We start from the raw sequence: 15000 nt of genomic DNA on the forward strand, positions 1-15000 counted from the left end.
GAAGTTAGTTTATGTCTATGACATATAATAAGCCGTTGACTGAAAGGTTGCTGTCTCTTTGTTATTACCAGAGGACTGTTGATCTCTTCAGCGTTTATCTTGTGTCGCGTGTTGACATTGTAATTCGTTATATAGAGGTAGATTTTACGTTTGGGCTTCCAGATTATGTTCGTTATATCGAAGAATTCGTAACATCGAGGCTCGTTATATCGAGGTTCTATTCCATACCTCTTACTGTAACTTTGGCCGGGACATAGAATATCGTTCGTTATATCGAGGACTTCGTTAAGTAGAGGTTCGTTAAATCGAGGTTCCACTGTACAAGAAATTAAGCTGACGTCATAGGGTCGCCGAACCGGAACTGCCTTTGTTTTTTGACCTAATTCGCAGGAAGGGCTAGTCTAAAAATAAACCTACTTGTGAAAACGCCTTTTCACAGACGCTGTATGGAAGTTGCACTCTCCAAATGGGCTCCTGTCTTTGATTATTTTTACGTAAGGTGATGTTGCAAAGCAGAAGTTCGAAAATCTATGAACCCGGTACACCAGGGAGAAGAAACGGTTTAAAAAAGCCAAAAGATGGGGAACGTCTTCTGCAGAAGTGCTCGATACTCTTCGTGAGACAAGTGGTACATTTCCCTACTTGCACTTCTTAGATAAGTAAATTTCACCTACAGCAACGGAAAGCAATAGGCCATTTCCGAGTTCATATCTGCCTCCTCTTCAACGCGAGGCTAAGTGCGAAGTTTTTGTGATGGTAGCTAGTTCTACTTTACATATGAATAAAAACTAATTTTCATGACAAAAACTTCGCACTTAGACTCGTTTTGAAGAGGAGGCAAACATGAACTCGGAAATGGCCTATTTCATGCCTGTGGAAGATTCATCGGCGCAAGAAGGTAGTGATGAAGACGTAAACGAGAATGATTCAATCAGTGATCACACGGTGGCGGACATGGACCTAAGTTCAGTTACTCCAAGGGAAGACGAAGAAAATGAAAGTACTACAGATAGCTTGAGGCAAGGAATACGGAAAGAAAAAACTTGAAGTGCACAGTCTTCATCAAAGCAGTCCAAACAGACAAAAGAAATTCGCAGGAAGAAGCAGGAACCTGACAGTATGCGGCAACAACCACAATCTGGAAAGAAACACGAGGATGATGATTTGTTTGGTGTGTTTGTAGCCTCGCAGTTGAAATGTATTAATCCCGCACAAAAAGCAAGGGTAAAAAAATATGACATTAATAATGTTATCTTTCAAGCTATGATGGTAGATGAGGGATCATTTGCATCTGTCCAACAGCATCCTACTTTTATGCCGGATTTTAGTGGTGGATACTAAATAGGTTAACTTTTTTGAGCAGGAGAAAAGCTGCCATCGTTGAGTTTCATGACAACAAAACAGTGTTACCTGCATATTAATTCGCTATAATTTTCGAACACGTTAGGTAAGACAGGCAAGCCATACTATGAGAAAACAAGAACTGAAGATTGTGTTTATGTTAATCAGTAGTTACTTTACGTTCAGTTTGTGTTTGTTGCATGCGAATATTTCAAAAATATTTCTGCCAGACCTCAAACAAGTAACTCAAGTATTTTATTTAATATGCTTTTCCACTGATTCTACCTCAAGTGAGGAAGAGAATCATCATTCAAATAAATTCACTTGGTATTTTTTTCCATTTTTTTGGTACAAATTTAAACATTTGTTAACGTTCATCTAAATAAAGCAATGAATTTTCATGACTTAAGCTAAACGTGAGGATGTGTATGAGTTGGCCACAAGTCAACCATATTACATTGAAACTTTTAACACAACTGCTATCCTAAACTGACATCAAAGTTTGAAATATAACTTGAATCACCCTCATTTTTGTTATCTATGGTATTTGTCGGAACATGTCCAGTACTGCTAACATGCTGCCACTGCCAGCGAGACGGCCTTGGTCGGGTAGAAAGTAGCTTGTCAGGGCTTGTCTAGTGAGGTCTGCATCGATCTGAGGTCGTCCCCGAGGGGTTTCCATTGTTCGCAATGCACCCTCGTCTTCTGCGACAATATTTCTCCGTTCCCCTTGCTGAAGTCACAGTCAACAAATCCCTGTGGGCGGATCTATCAAAAATTGCCTCCGTATGGTAACTTTCGACATTCTGTAATCACAGTCAAAACCCGTTTTATTTCACAGTACTCGCAGATGTACATTAGTCTCAAAAAGTAAAAACAACGTGTTCTTCTATCGATTGCCAAACTGCGCGGCAGAGTGACACTGTCTGGCCATTTGTGTTCCCAGTTTTTCCATCAATTTGCGTAGACGTCTGGTAACGGAGCATCCCAAGCGAGTTTTTGGTTGCATATTTCTCTGTAGATCAATTTTCCCTCCAACATCACGGGCGACACTAAAACGAGTGGGTCGCAGTTCAAACCTTGCGTCAAACCTTGCGTCAGCAAAATCTTCAGCCGTTTCACGTTTCAACTTGATTGCGTCTTTCACGGTGGGTCCACCTGAAATAAAATCATCTACGTAAAGGCTCTTTAATGCTTCACTGACGCTTTCTGGGAGGCGGGGTCTCCATAGGTGTTGCTGGATAACTCTGTTCAGCAGGAACGGGGCCGGGGCCAAACCGAAAACTTCTCGGGTGAAGCGCAGAATTTCCACTTCGCCCGAATGTACGTCTTTAATCCAATGAAACCGTAAGGAGTGTCGCTCAGCTTGGCGGATCCTTATCTTTAGAAACGCTTTCCGTATGTGCCCTGTGACAACCACACTGTGGAATCGCTTACGAGTCAACACGCTCCATAGCTGGTTCTATAACGGTGGGCCAGAGTGAAGACAATCATTGAGAGATGGTTCATCATTATGGGCGTGAGCAGAGGTGTCGTACACTACTCGGAGTTTTGTCGTCTCTGAACTACTGCTCGGTGAGGCAAGTAGAATTCTTTTCCCATCGCTTCAGAAGATGCTCTTTCGACCACACCCTCTTCTAGTTGCTCTCGGATAACAGCATCTTACTGGGCTAGCATGTCTTTTTTTCGTTTTGATTGTTAGGAAGTGGAAGATGGTCACCTTTCCAAGGGAGTGCGGTTTCATGTCGGCCATCTGAGAAGCGCGTCAATTGCTCCTTAAACTCACTGTATTCGTCTTCTTGATCACCTGTGGGACTGTCTGCGAGACCAAGTACGTCCAAAGCACACAGACGCTCGTAGTCGGCAGCAGAGTTCACAGCGAGGTACACTGGAGATAAATCGACATCGGTCTCAGCACCTGGTGACATCAGCGTCCACCCAAAGCGTGTGAACTCAGCTACGGGAGCCCCACGACGACCAACTCGTAATCACTCCCCGGTACGTATTCTCGCAAAGTCGTTCGCTCCCAGGATGAGATGGACAGGCAGTACTCTTTTGTCGTCAACATTGTCGATGTATACCCCTCTCAGATGGGGATGCTTGGCCAGGACTTTCTTATACTTGGGGCTCTCCAATGAGAGCAATTCCCGTTTGGCAACTTTGGTCGCATTCACGTCCAATGAAAAAACATCTGTCACGGACTGCATCGCCACTTTGTACTTTTGCATGACTCTCGCAGCCATGCCCACAAGCGTTGCAATTTGACGAACTCCGGAAGCTTTGTGTTCAGGTTTTGTTAGATTCACAAAAGTCGATGATGCATATGAATGGCTTGCACCGCTGTCGAGAGGGGCCCGAAATTTGTATCCTGCTACCTTGACGATTACTACGGGATGAATGACGGCTGAATTTCCCACTTGCGAAGTGGTCATCCCCGGCTCACGTGCTTGTTGACGATCACAGATTGATGTGTGATGTTTCTTGGCACAATGACGGCAAGAAATTTTGCTGTCACACTCAATTGCTCGATGTTTTGGTCCAGTGCAGTTGAAACAGAGCTTCTTCGCCAAGATGTTTTTCCTTTCATCAAATGTTGTCACGCGATGACCGTGATGACCGTGGGGTCATCACAGTACACGCACGCACGTGTTTGTTGCGTTGCAAAACTTCTCCGAGCTATCTGATCACGTTTCGAGTGTGGCGTTTCTTCTCGATGATCTTCACTTTATTCTACTGGATTTCGACGTATCTAGGAGCCCAAAGCGTCACAGTTTGACAAAATCCCAGTTTTGCCAATCATCGTCGTTGCGGACCAAATCTCCGCGAATCCCAGCTAACTTGTCTATCGTCAACGACACATTTCCTCTGACATCTCCCAACCTTCCCATTGTTTCCAGTGATTGTACATTGTACGGCAGTTGTGGATTTGCTCCTTTAATCCTAGGCAGACCAAGAATATTTTGTACATACGCTTTCACAATTTCGCTTTCCTTGCCATAACGATCCATTAAGATACTTTTCGCTCGATTGTACCCTTCCGCGGTAAATGGGAGCCCGTCCATTGTTTTTCGCACCTTGAGATCCACAAATTCTTTGAGATAAGAAAACTTCCTTGGCGCGGCCATCCCAGTTTTGTCAATAGCCTCAGTGAATTGGCCCCAAAACTGATTCCAATCGAGGTATGTTCCATCGAACTTTGTAATGGTGAACTTGGGAAGTTTAGCAGCGTTACTAGTACCTTGTGTTTGTTTGGCGTCTTCACTCCCTGTGAAAATAGAATCTTGTTGATCTTTCTCTTCAAGCTCTCTGTGGTATCTGAATTTTTTCTCTATCAGCTCTTTCTCGAATTCGAGTTGCTCTTGTCTTGCCTTTTCTGTCGCCCTTCGTTCAGCCTCGGTGAGTAATGCAGCCAGTTTATTGACATATTCATCAACCTTTGCGATTTTGTTCTCTATCTCTTCACTCCATGAGGTAATTGCGATCGCGTCTTCGCCGAATTCAATTTTCATTTCTTCTAGTTTTCGCCTCGCTTCATCTGTTGAGTTTCCAATAGCTTGTAAGGACTGTACGTGTCGTTTGATGTGGTTGCTGTTTTTACTTGTAAGAACTGTTTCCGTCTTGTCCCGTGTCATCTGTAGCTGACTGAGTTTCGCTTGTAACTCCCGTTTTGTGGCTTCCATGATGCGTTTTCCTAAGCCTGCAGATTTGGATCCTTTTCTCTTGTTCGTGATTTAGTCGCTCACTAGTCCCGTCGGAGGTGCCAGGTATCGAAAATTGCCTCCGTATGGTAACTTTCGACACTCAGTAATCACAGTCAAAACCCGTGTTATTTCACAGTATGTGCACTAGTCTCAAAACTATATAATTCTAAATTGTGAACAAAGTGACAGAAAGCTAATTCAATGTCAATCACGGCTTAACAGTTCCCGAAAGATCTGTGAGGCGGAGTTAGTCGTAAAGACAAGCAGCAGTTTCTATAGTCTTTTGAGCCAGATAAACGCTCGCGCGAATTGGGCGGGCGAAAAACTCTCTACCTTGCTGCTGGAATACCAAAACAGTTTTTTATTATATGCCTTGCTCTTGATAGACGATAATTAAATATTTCATGGTCCTCTGAAAGATTTCTTCCTGGCCAAGGCCGCATTTGGACAGGCTTTAGCGGCAAACCTCCATCGACAACAAAAACATATGGCAGAGATTTAAGAGTACATCTAGTAAGATCTTCAGCAGGTGGTAGATTTAGGGTATTCTTGCTTTTCACATGACGTCATGGCCGCCCTATTGGAGCCCCTAAACAAAGAAACGGCGGCCATGTTGGAGCCCCGACCAAATCCTCCTGGAATTTAAGTCTATCATTATGCAAACGTTTTCTTTTGTTTTCGTAGAAAAACATGGCTGTTGATCGCGTGAGTGAAAACCATCAATTGCTTTCAAGGGCTGAGCTGATTAGAGAATCGTTGTAGGTTCCAAAATCGTTTTGACTACCAAATTGGTCGATGTCCACTAAGGTAAATAGGTATCTAGCATCACAGTAGGCTAAAAGTAGCATACTGAAGGTCCCTTTGTAGTTAAAGTAGGTGGACCCACCTTTTTTAGGGTAATCAATAACCACATGCTTGCCATCGCCTGCTCCCAGGCAGTGCGAGAATCCCCACAGCTGTTCAAACTCAGTGGCGATTCTGTTCTCTTGTTCGAGGAGGCTTAAGACAGTCCTCCTTTAAGCCATATTGCATTGCAAGTTTCTGCAATTATTTTCGATATGGTTGCTTTGCCAACGCGAAAATGAAACGACTGTGTTGGCTGAATATCTCCCGAAGCAAGGTATCGTACAGTTATACAAAGGCGCTCTGCCGGTCCAATATGCTCTCGAAGCTTCGTTTTCTGTTTGGATATACGTGGAGCAACCAGGCTAAGTAAGTGTTTAAACCGCTCAGGAGACATTCTTATAAATTTGAGGTACCATTCTCGATCCCCAAGGCGAAGTTCTTGAACATGAGTATGATAGCATCCGTATGTTTTCTTTGCCGTGAATATTGGTATCACCCAGAAGCGCCTTTCATTTCCCCTGTTTTCTCTTTGGAGAAGTCGTCGTGATTCAAGAAGCAAAAGAATTAATACACAGTGTATTATGATAATGCGATGGCGAAAAAACTCCTGATTAAATGTAGTCGATGCGAGAAAGCCCATCATTACTGTAATCAATGCGTACGTTTGTATGACAGCCATTTTTAAACTGCATCACACTCAATAAGACTTTAATTTCCGCGGCCTGCATGCACGTGGTGTTTGTTCCCACTAGATCATAACAAATTTATGATTATGATTATGTTTATGTTTATGTATATGATTATGATCATGTCGCTAATGGAAACCAAGCCTAACAGCTACAGGCGTCTGCCATAAAGAAAGTCATCAGAACGGTAACATTGGGAAGAGCCTCGCGACCTTCCGGGACGATTTTCGAGCTACTTTTCGCCATGTTGATTCAACAAAGCTGTCAAGGCTAGCGAGGCCACGTGTCGAAGGCTCACGTTTCAGTGAATATAGTTGTTATACCTTGCTCTGCCGAGTTATATTTACATTCTATTGTTATAATTTCTCGCAATCTGGCCTATTATTGGAGAATACAATTGATTTGACCGACGCACTCTATACTGAGCTTGTATGTTGAGTAAAAATTATAACCTGTATCACTTAGCTTACTGACAGTTGAATTGCACATCAAAACATAATAAAGGTATGTTTGAATGTTTTTATCAGTCGTCACCTATCTCGGACTGTATTTTACTTCAACAGGTTTTCAAAACAAAGCCAAACTAAGTGTATTAAACTCTTGGTGGCCGCTCAATCATGAGAACTCTCATCGGGACGGCCAAAAGGTGGCCGCGGGCGCTTGATAGAGGTGGCCGCTTAATAAAGGTTTGATTTACAATATTATTCTACAATTATTTCGGGACTTCGATTACTGGCCGCTTACTGAATAGGTGGCCGCTTAACGGAGGTTCCACTGTTATTGATACCCTAATACCCTAATGTTCTACCTCGAAGAAAGAGGTAGACCCATTCACGGTAATAACAACTGGCAATTTGCATCACCAGTAAAGTTACTTTAGTACTTTGCACGTTTGTCCTACCATGACCTTTAGTTCTATCCACGTTCATTCCGTTGTTATCATTTTGATTATATACATACTGAGATTAAAAAAACTTTGTTTAGTGCTGGCGATGAATTGTGTTTTGAACGTATCGACTTCAATTTGAGGCTTTCCATGGGGTTCTGCCGAAAGGCGACATGGCATCAAAATCTGGCGACAATCTTTTTCCAAAACATCGACAGGCGACAGGAACTGTCGCCTGTGACAGCTACAATGCATATTTTATTTAGAGACAGCGACTTCTGCTCATTTTAATAGGCCTTTTTCGATATATTAAAATTCAGCTTGATAGTGAGGAAGTGAGGACGAAGACAAAAAAGAAAAGTGGATGATATCTAAATATTTTTCATATTCATTCCAACTTATTCCTATTGTTTTTGTCCTCACTGCCTCACTATCAAGCTGAATATTTGATATTTCGAAACCAAGCTTGTTCGGTCAAGATGGCTGGATATTGGCTCGACTTAAACTGTAGAAAGTCCTAAACACATTCTGGCGCTTGTCCGCGTTTTGATGTTTCCGGTTGCTGCTTTAATAATTAAATCCCCCCCGGGGGGGGGGGGGGGGTACTCCCATATAAAAAGGGGAGGGATGCTCGTCTTCTCGCTTAGGGGTATAAATTTCGGATTTTGGTCTCACTTAGGGTGTTCTGGGAAAAACGCAATCATATATGATTGTGGAAGTCTCCTTGAGGGTTGCGCGCGAAGAAATAAAAAATTGTATCTATACACTTTTATATTTCTTCACGTAGGTGACAATATTAGATGATAATGTCTATGTTTTAATATGCTCTCTGTTAGGGGTAAAAAAAAAAAGAGATAAGTCTCCTTTAGGGGTTCAATTAAAAATTTCTGACGAGCATCCTTCCCCTTTTTATATGGGAGTCCCCGCCGGGATTAAATCATCTTTGCTTTCTTCTATAGAAAAATTCATTGCCTATTGAATTCCACTGTACCTTTTACCCTAAAACCTGATACCGCATGAATCAGGAAGCGATGAGTACGTTATCGGTTTTTCGAGTGAAAGTTACTTTGGAATTCACTAGTTTAGCAATGAATTATTCTTGAACCGCATGAGTTTTAAAAGAAAACAAGGACACCCTCAGCGAGCGAATGGAAAAGGAAAAAAGCCATTTCAGGGTCAACTGTCAAGCCAGCCAATAAGAATCACGCTAAAATTAGAAGCCTTAAAAAACTTATCTCTGAAAACGAAATCATTCACATTTTGATGTATTTCACTGAAACACGCCAGGTTGGCATGGAACAAGAATCGGCAATGCAACCAAGAAAGGACGAACTTCAAACAAGATCCGTTACAACACTTAAATAACGTTTAGATGCTTTAAACTAACTTCTGAAAACGCAATCTAGTGAAATTTCCCCCTAATTTTACGAGAACTCATTGCGATTACCTGTTTATAACATAAGGGCAAAATTTTCTTGTCACTGTCGAGGCACATCGAAAACCAGTTGGCAAACGGATTAAAACGCAAAACGAAAAAACAAACCAACTTTTTCTTTATGTCCAAAAGAGTACAGATGATTGTTATTTAATTCCAGTTGACAATAAAAGTGCGATTTTTATTTCTGAACAAAGGGAAAACGGATTGAACCACTTCTGCACATGTCCTCAACAATCACTTGACTGGAACTAATCCACGACGAACACTTTCAGAGCCGAAAAGTTCTTAGTGTACAATGGTAATGACCTGGATAGATCAATCAGGGAACAATTTATCATACTAGAAACGTAGCTATTGAGAAAACGAAAAAAATAAAAAAGAAAAATACTGATTTACTATCCTTGTGCAAGTGCTACTCTAGTACTAGTCTAGTCCAGTAGAAGCATTATTAAGATATAATTATGTGTTATGTTGGACTTTAATCTATCTCTTACCTAAACTCCATCTTAGTCTCATTGATATTCGTCCCCCGACGTTTTGAACAACCCTGAAAGCACTTTAGTTGAGTCTACTGGTTAAGATCACTGGACCTTATGCTCTGGATAGGACGCGAATCTTCCGCAGTTGAACGAACTGATAAACGGTCACTGAGAAACCCTTTTCTTAAAAATATTGTTTTCGGTAACCTGATCTTTACATGTAATGGTCAATTAAAAGCTGTCCTTCGAAGAGCAATCTTGATCCCAGAAACGAGTGTTAATCGCTACGTTCGTTGCTATTTATAAAACGTGGGGGTGATTTAAAAAGCCTGCTCAACGCTTTTACGCGCAAACCTGCACCTGATACGTATGTAATGCATTTTGTACGTCATGTCCAGCTTACTTACCCTTAAGCGTTGAGAAGAAAAACCTGGGTATCTGACTCGTTTTGCCCATTGGTAACACCTTCTATAATGTTGTTTTCCTACAACTAACCTAACATGTGGGTTTAAATCGTATGTGGTAAGTGTAACCAACAGGTGACTGTGATGACACCACAAAATTCAATATTTTAATTGCACTTCGAAATTCACATCCATTAAAACACATTTTATCGTTAACCGTAGAGAACAAAAAAACTGGATATCTGATTCGTTTTGCCCATTGGTAACACCTTCTGTGACGAAATTGTTTTCCTACAATTAACCAAACATGTGGGTTTGAATGGTATGTCTTATCAGGCTAATGGTAAGTGTAACCAGGGGAGAGTTTGCAATTGCAATTTACCGCTAACAGGTGACTGTGATGAGACCGCAAAATTCAATATTTTAATTGCACTGCAAAATTGACATCCATTAAAACACATATTTCTTCTCTTTTAATACAGGCACATCTTTTATGTCTAGTTTCTTTAATATTTGGCTAATAAATGAAACACATTAGTCATAAATAGAACACAGGACCCCGGGCGCTAAAAAAGCCCCTGCGGTGACGGGGTTAATAAAGCACGTATGTATGTATGTAAGTATGTAAGAGATTCTCGAAACGAACAAGGAAATAAGAAGGTGATATTGGTTTATAGTTTTGATTTCTATTAAAGTACGTCCTTAGAGCTCCAAGTACATTAAGAGTTCTCTGAAAACAGTAAATAAAAGACCTAAGATTGTAAGTTAATCCCCTCATAGATATGAAGGTGGCTTCACTTCAATTGTTATTCATCGCACACTTTCGTGATGTGTCAATTTACAAAATGTTAGTAATATTGTAAAAGTTCGTTTGAAGCCTTATTAAGTATAATAAAAATTCACATTTAGCTAATGTTAAGCAAAACCTTTTATTGCCGACTGTTTACGTGAAAGTAGGGAATTGAATTCAATTCTGTTGGTGCTGTTACATCATACTTTGCAGCCAAAAAGGTGGACAAGTGAAAGGATAAATTTCTGGTGTAATTGTAATATTTCACTAGTTTGCCAGAGTTATCTTTGCAAATAAACCTCAATATTTCGGGCTTTTTTCAATACAAAAAAGCAGATGCAATTCTTCGTTCATTTTACTCTGTTATCGAACAAAGAAATATGGTGTTCCTCTCGCCAAGACCACTTTGTTTTAATTAAATTGAGACTTAGCAATTGATAACAAAAATGCGCGATTGTACATCTATTGGAAATTGCGATAATGGTGTGGTCACCTGTGATACTGAAAAAAAAAAAGGATTTATGAACACTTCCTTTCTTTCTTCGCCTTAAGCAAAGTCATTAGCACCTCCGGGCTCCGCCTCATTATTTTATATTTTTGGCTTCGAAACACGGGGTTTCTTTACTGGAAAACTATAGTTACAGTTGATTTTCAGCTCAGAGCGCCCATGGAAGTCACCCGCCGTCGGTTTTGTTGCCGGAAACTCTATTATTATATCGCCTTATAAAATAACATATATTGCTCTATCTAAAGGTCGAGTTTGCTCGATTTCGGTATTTTTGGGTCAACCAAATTGCACTTCAACGTTTCGGTTCAAAATCGAGTCTCTATACAGTCAGCAGTTTAAAGCGTGAGTCGATAAGATTCTCAGTACCTTTGTGATTAATCTTGATAATCCTGATGCGTGAGACATACAAAAAGGAAAATAGACAAAAACGTGTTGATCTTCTTGACAATGAACTATGTTAAGTCCTCTAAAATGAACCTTGTAACGGAGTTAAATTTGGTTCAATTTTGGACATGCGAGAGAATAATTAGTGTTCCTGTCGAAATAGAGACAAGTGATAATCCAGGAAAACTACATTTGTGTTAGCATCGAAGGATGCCGGTTGATGGACGATCTTACGAGACCTTATGAGGGTCGAGAGCAACGAAAACGGTAAAGCTCTGGACAAGATTGCAAGAAAAACAAAAGGATAAAGCAAATAGATTACTCTCGTTGACGGGACGCTTTTTTTTAGAGAACAGTAGTAGATTAGTAGAACTTATTGAATTCCCGCTTTTGCTGAAAATTTGTTTGATTTTAGTCGACGACATTGGTAGACTGCCAAGGCATACGCCAAACTTCCTGTCGGTTGCTTTAGAGAATTGACGTCACACACGTTACCGCTCTTGTCGTCTTTTACAAGCTCACTGAAATCTGAGCTAATTCGCAATCTGCTGCCATTTTGTAAGAAACTAAGGGGGCTCTCGTTTTGTCCGAACTGGCCGGCCAGACCCATCAGTTTGCAAAGAAAACCCATCAATATGATAATGATAATCCCTCACATTCTTCTGGAGGAGTATTTATCATCCTCAAGTGTGTTAATTTGAAGGCATTGTGAAGGTAGTCCTTCCAAATGCCCGGTCTGGCCCGTCAGTCCTGTCAAATGGAGAGCGTCCTAAGTCTCTGTTAGAGCTCTATTATCCATGGATGCCGTGGAAATCCTCACAGTTTTTCGATTTGTAGCGACACTTCCATGCGTTGCTAGAAGAATGTAATATTTTTTATTGATCGCTAAGCGCTTGCTTTTGCGATGACGACGTAACTTTCGGTGAAACATTCTATTGTTAATCAGGAATTATTTTTTACACACAAAGCAAGAAACGTTTAAGGGGATCCTTCTTAACGACAGGTCCCGTTGGTATGTAAACTTCCATCGGCCTTTTCAGCAATAGATAACCCGCTAAACCATATGGTTTTTATTGGTGAACATGCTCAGTTAATGGACGTTGACCAGGATACAGTTTAAACGAATAAAATTCACATGATCAGACATAGAACTTCATTAGCATGAATGCTACGTATGGGTTTGTTGAAATTTTGAATTTATCGAAGATTTGAATTTTTAATTGTTGTGATCACACATTTTTAGTAATTGTGTTCAATCTTTTTTAAAAAACGATAATCCGATACATAGGATGGTGTAGGCGAATTTTTCTTTCCCATCGTCTGAAAATAACAGTGTTGCGACCATTCTTTTCTGAATAGTAGGCTCTTTTTGTTCAAACCCGCGCTTTTACTCGGATGAGGGCTGGAACTAGCTACGCATGCACTAACTTCTTAAAACGTTTTTGCAGTTGACGCGACCATTAAGGTAATTCCTTAGTATTGCATTGCGCATCCCTACTGCGCACGATTTTCGCGTCATTAGCGCGCGCACATGAGCACGTGCGCATACAAAACGTGTGAGATTTCGTTCAAAGTAACCCGATAGCGAAAATAATGCTCCTTTTCTCTCAAACGAGCACGGTGACCCCCGATTTTTTTTCAGGTATTTGCTAAGAACAGTCTTATAAAGAACATATTTGAAGAAGAAAAAAAGTTTGATGGTAGAAGATGAATTGTTTTTGGAAAACAGTTCCGTACTGGGTGTATTTTATCCAAGGCGAGGACTTCAAGCTAACCACGGAACTGTCCCAAAAAGTGCGATATTCCCACAACCAGGGAATCAAAGTCGGCTTAAATGAAGCATAACTGCTTATGTAAATAAAAGAAGCTTTATTTTCAAATAAAATTTTGTGTCTTTGACGTAATGAAGGTGATTCGAATTTTTAACGCGAAAACAGTAAAAATACCCCATTTTAAGAGCCTTCTTCTGCGATAGCTATATCGCTCAAATTTTCGTCTAGAAAAACTTCGGCCTGCTTGCCTTGCACAGAAGTTTTTTTTACCAGTTTCTTGAACAGTTTTTTAAAGCAAGCAGCCGTGCACGGTAGACAATATTCCTCTCCGTATACGTTGGATCAACTGGCTTGATCTGATCGACGTTATATTACAAGTTAAAAAGCAAGATAATTTTAGCAAGAGCCAATACAAAGTAGATTTGATTCAGCAATGTACTATATTTCAGTGGTCAAACAAGCTTCCCGGGCCTTACGGCAGAGAGTCGATCCGTAAGGCCATGGAAGAACTTTTAAAATCTCAAATGGTCTAAATATCCGAGGAGGAACATTAGATTTCAGCTTTCAGTCTCTTCTGTTATTTTTTCGGTTGGCAAATTAATATTTGAATTCAAATTAGTTGTAACTACCATATTTTATCACATTTCTTCCATTTACATCAACGGCCATTTACCATACTATATATGTACCTTATTGACCAAGCGCGAGGACCGTGCTGGGAGAATATAGGCCCGAGATCTTGACAGTGCGGACCAAGCGCAACGAGGTCCGTACGGAAAAGACCGAGTTCCGTTGTTCTCCCTGTTGGTACGGACCGAGCAAGCTCGGTCAATGAGAGATTTATTTCAAGCCTGGAACCCGTATTTAGAATTTCTGATAATTCCTATCCTGAAGATTTAGGGAAAACAATGTGCAGCAAAGATTTTAATGAGCGCTGGCTTAATTCAATCACACATTTTCCTGTGTAATGGCTCTGTTCTTGAAGCAACAAAAATCTCCGAGGTCGGGCTTTTCATTTTATTTTATTTTTCCAGTAATCCATCACAATGCTGGAAGGAATTTGAATTGCCTTTATTCAACCAATAAGGTTTGTTACACCAAATTTCGCTGTTAACGGTGACAGAACTGTTACCTGTCAAAAGAGCCCGCAGCGTTCCACTTGATTCAACTCAATATATTTACAGAAGTCGAACCTTTGCAACTTAAACTTCATTCAACGAAATTTGCTTGACCAAGAAAGAAGATATCTCACAAAATCAGCAAATTAACGTAACTCTTCCTTGTACTTGTAGATATTCATTGCCGTGAATTTGACATCTTCAATTTCAACCACCTGCTTCCGTCTGCTCAGTCGGTAGAGCAGCGGTGATCTAACCCGAAGGTCGTGGGCTCAATTCCCACCCCGGTCAGAGTTTTTATCTGTCCTTGTGTGAACCCAATTCCATCAGTAGAGCTAATGCTCGCATGATTAACATGGTAGAAAACAGCATTTCACATTACCATACAATATGTTTCGGCATGACTCGTTAAACTGACAATGGCACGAATCATGTCAAACGTGTCTTAAAACGTGTCTTAAATTTATTTTAATAGCGGAGCTCGGCGCGGAGCGCGGAGCACCATTGTTAACCAAACACGGTAACCCATCGATGCGAGAAATCTTGGTTTTATAGCGTACGTACGTCCACCCCTTCCATGTATACCAATAAGACCAATATTATGCCAGTTTACAGCGTACAACTACTTTGATATTTGGACATCCATG

The 15000-nt window shown here is 40.8% G+C and overlaps 1 protein-coding gene across 1 annotated transcript in view; it reads right to left on the reverse strand.

The window, feature by feature from the left end:
- The window catches only part of LOC137970683 (histamine H2 receptor-like), a 23321-nt gene extending 13458 nt beyond the window's left edge, over positions 1-9863 (reverse strand). Inside the window, exon 1 of the mRNA XM_068817214.1 lies at positions 9785-9863. The gene's annotated coding sequence lies outside the window, so the exon portion shown is untranslated. The remainder of the gene's footprint in view (positions 1-9784) is intronic.
- Between the last annotated feature and the right edge of the window lie 5137 nt (positions 9864-15000).

Source organism: Montipora foliosa, chromosome 9, assembly GCF_036669935.1.
Source record: "Montipora foliosa isolate CH-2021 chromosome 9, ASM3666993v2, whole genome shotgun sequence".
In the NCBI taxonomy this organism is placed as follows: domain Eukaryota; kingdom Metazoa; phylum Cnidaria; class Anthozoa; order Scleractinia; family Acroporidae; genus Montipora; species Montipora foliosa.